The sequence below is a fragment of the Sapajus apella genome, unplaced genomic scaffold, assembly GCF_009761245.1.
Source record: "Sapajus apella isolate SASKATOON/1434 unplaced genomic scaffold, GSC_monkey_1.0 scaffold1398, whole genome shotgun sequence".
NCBI classification, from domain to species: domain Eukaryota; kingdom Metazoa; phylum Chordata; class Mammalia; order Primates; family Cebidae; genus Sapajus; species Sapajus apella.
Genome location: NW_022438324.1, coordinates 1 through 4,183, shown reverse-complemented (window position 1 = coordinate 4,183; position 4,183 = coordinate 1). Strand labels below are relative to the sequence as shown.

Below are 4,183 nucleotides of genomic sequence, written 5' to 3'. Positions count from 1 at the left end.
TCCCAGGAAGACACACATGAACGAGAAAGTAGGTTCTCGCCCACAGGGAGGAACAGCTAGGGACAATAGAGTGGCTGCGGGACGCTGGGCTGGGTTTCGAGAGTGGGCTGGGCTCTTGCTGGAGGGAACTGTCTGGAAGGAAGCTGGTCACCCTGCTCTCTGCCAGTCCTTTCAGCCAGGACTCCTGTGACCGTAGCAGTGGGAGATGCCAGAGGGGGAAGCCAGAGCCGGGCTGGGCTCCACTAGGACAGGGGACCTGGGGCAGGAGCTAGCTGTGGGGCCAGGAGCAGGAGGTGGGTCATCCAAGGAAGAAGTCTTCCTGACCATGTGCCCTGAGGCGAGGAGTGGGCACATGGCCTTCTGGGGACCTGTCCAGCTCAAAGACTCCAGGTGCCCTTAAGGTAAATAAAACAACCAAGTAATCCTCAGTGCAATGCGAAAGGGACTGGGAAGCTGGAATCACAGTCGCCACCTGTGCTGAGCAAAGCCACGATTAAAATGAGTTTTCTGCTTTCATTGAACCCACTTCGTGCCTTGGTGGTCCCAGTAGAAATGGCTCCTGTAGGCGGCAACGCTACTGACACTGGGCCCTGAACCCTCCTTGATTCTTGGTTTGCTGAATCTTGAGAATCTTTGAAGATGGAGAGATACATGGGGAGAAATGGGAGGTGACACAGCAGGTCCTGCCAAGGGAAGGAGGAGGCCAGGGAAACAGGCCAGCCAACAGTGTGGTCCCACACCGGCCGCTTGAGCCCCTCCCTGACTCTCTCCTAACTCTGTCCCTGTCACTCCCACTCAGCGACCTGGCTTGCCCTTTTCCCTCTGCCCTCTGCTCTTCTCACTGTATGCCTGACCCTGCATTGACTGTAGAAAATGCAGAAATGAGATACACGTATTCATTCAACAAGCATTTTTATTGATTGATTGATTGCTTGATTGATTGAGCGATGGGGTCTGGGTCTGTCGCCCAGGCTGGAGTGCAGTGGTACGATCATAGCTCACTGCAGCTTCCACCTCCTGGGCCCAAGTGATTCTCCTGCCTCAACCTCCTCAGGAGCTGGGACCACAGGCGCATACCACCATGACCACCTAACTTTAAAAGCCCTTTTTGTAGAGATGGGGGGGTCTCACTGTCTTGCACAGGCTGATCTTGAACTCATGGCCTCAAACAATCCTTCTGCCTCGGCCTCCCAAAGTGCTGGGATCACCAGCATCAGCCACCTTCAGGCTGGCCAAGAAACATTTATTGAGACTCCTAATGTGTGCCAGCCATGGTTTGAGAGGCTGCACAACACACTGCCTGCTGTCATGAAGCTCATAGGCTGTGGCAGTAGGTGGAGAAATAAACAAAGGATTACAGGGCTCAGAGGTACATCATCCAATCGACTGGGGAAGCCGGGAGTGCTGTGGGAGTGTAGACAAGGAACTAGGGGGTCAGGGGAGGCATCCAGAAGGAGGCCAGTGCCTCCCCACAGCTGAGGAGTGGGGACACCAGAGAGGTGGCAGGTCTGTGGCAGGTTGGGCCCCCTTCTTCTCCTAGCGTCCTGCTCAGAGCCCGTTGGCTGCAGGAATCCTGGGAGTTTGGAGGTGGTAGTCAGGGAATGACAAAGTGACTGATGCACAAAACCAGGAGTGTCGGCACCCCACAGCAATCTCCTGCAGCCCGTGACTGTCTAAACCTGTTCAGTACCTCGAGCTCAGCCCCCTGCCCCCACCCCAGAAAAGTTTTGAAAACCTAGAAATGTGCCGACAGAAAGATTGTCTTTAGCATCAGGGAAAAACAACTTCATGTTTAGAATTCACTTATCTGGGTTCATTTTGGTAATAATTCAACAGGTGAACTGAAGTGGCATCACATAAGCGGTTTTTCATTTTCAGTGAACAGAGGGCAGAATCTGAAAAGCTGATTAGAGTGAAAACCAGGGTTGGGCCTGGGAAAGAGGGTTGGAGGGCGGTGAGAGCTGGCTGTACTCCCATTCCTGGAAAGGGCTTCAGAGCTTCCCACGACTTGAAGCATTGCTTAAAAAAAAAAAAGAGAGAGAGACACTAAATCCTACAACCCAGTCATACACAGCAGTCTGTAGTAGGATGAACCGACTGCAGAAAAACCACACTTTAAGCCCCGAGTTTGTTATCTTGGGCTTTGGGGACCTGGAGGAACTGCAGATCTCCTTTTTTGGACTGTTTCTAATCATGCATCTTGTCACCCTGGCGGGGTACACAGCCATTGTGCTCCTCACCCTCATTGACTCCTGCCTGCAGACCCCCATGTATTTCTTCCTTCCAAACCTGTCCGCCATTGAGATTTGCTATACGTTGGTTATTGTCCCCAACATGCTGGCCAACTTCCTATTCAGGAACCAGTGGATGCCCTTCCTGGGCTGTGCCCTGCAAATGCATCTCTTTGTTGCCCTGGGCGGGGCAGAGTGCTTCCTCCTGACCGTGATGGCCTACGATCGCTTTGTGGCCATCTGCAAGCCCCTGCGCTACACACTCCTCATCACCAGGACCCTCTGCCTGCAGATGCTGACTGTGGCATGCATTGGCGGCTTTGCACTCTCCCTCACATTGACCATGCTGATATTCCTTCTGCCCTTTTGTTAGTCCCGGGAGATCAATCATTTCATCTGTGACATCCCCGCCATGCTCTTCCTGGCCTGCTCGGACACTCGAGCCAATGAGATTGCCGTCTTCCTTGTCTGCACGCTCATCCTCCTGATGCCCTTCCTGCTGATCCTGCTCTCCTATGGCTTCATTATTGCGGCTGTCCTCAGAATCCGCTTGGCTGCCGGCAGGAGCAAGGCCTTCTCCACCTGCGCTGGGCACCTGCTGGTCTCGCTTCTTCACTGTGGCTGTGCAATCTTCATCTACATTCACCCCAAGTCCTGCTATGCCCCGGAACAGGACAAAATCGTGTCCTTAATCTATACCAATGTCACCCTCATGCTCTACACTATAATCTACAGTCTGAGGAATAAGGAAGTCAAGGGCACCCTCAGGAGACTTCTAGATAGCCGCAGTCCATGAAGCAGCAGCCCCATGTGACTTGAAGGGGAAGGCAATGCCCGCTGGGACCAGCTTGGCCCCATTTTGAGAGCCCAGCCATCTCCCCACCCCATCTGGCAGCCCCACCCTTCCCTTTGAGGGCTTCTCCGTGGTTCTGAGAGCACCTGGGATTCACTGCCCTCTTTGCTGCTGCCAGACAGACAGAAGGGATGCAAAGGTTTGCTGAGACGCAGCAGGTTTGGGGTGGACAATTCCATCCAGCACTCAGCACTGACAGCCAAATGAAACATTAAGCCAGCCATTTCCATGACCAAGCAACCAGCAGGGCTAGAAAGACAAAGAAGTTCCTAGATCCAAACTAGGGAAGGCTTGGACAGAAAGGCAGAGCCAGCCGGAAACAGAATCCCTGTGGCACCAGAAAAGGACATCATAATCTCTGGAGAAATGAGGGCGTGACCTGAGGCAGCCGCTCCGAGGGCATGGCGGCAGAGTTGGCCCTACTTCTGCTCCCGGTCCAGCTGACCCCTCCTCATCCTACTGGTAAAAGGGCCACTCGTTCCCAGGAGCCCTATGGGTGGCCTGTCTCCCTGGCTGAGCTGGAGACTCCTTGAAGGGGAGAACCAGTTTCACGGTCTCTGCTGCCCCAGTCCCTGGCACATAACAGATGCACCATAAATAGTAACAGAACTGAATCATGAGCCCAGTAAGTTTTGGCACAGGAATGGCTTCAGAGCTTAGTTGCTAATGAAACAGAAACTTTTCATATTTTGCCAGACTGCGGCCCCTGTGACTCAGGGACAATGACCAGGTGTAATGATCTCAACAATGTATTTGCTGACCCCACTCCCACCCCACACGCTGGGCCAAGTGATTGGATCTCTGAGTTTCCCTCCGCCACAACACTTAGCAAGAAAGAAACACTTCTTTGTTTCTTTTAGAGAAAGGGTCTTACTCTGTGACCCAGGCTGGAGGGCAGTGGTATGATCACAGCACATTGCAGCCTCAACCTCCCAGGCTCAAAGGATCCTACTGCCTCAGCCTCCAGAGAAGCTGGGACTACAGGTGTGTGCAACCGTTCCAGGCTAATATTAATGTTAATTTTATTTAATATTACTATTTTTGTAGAGGAGACATTTAAGGTTAATACTGTTATGTGTGAATTGATCCTGTCATTATG

General features: G+C 52.7%; 1 pseudogene; it reads left to right on the top strand.

Moving 5' to 3' along the window:
* Positions 1–2,001: 2,001 nt before the first annotated feature.
* Positions 2,002–3,027, top strand: LOC116546790 (annotated as a pseudogene).
* Positions 3,028–4,183: the final 1,156 nt, after the last annotated feature.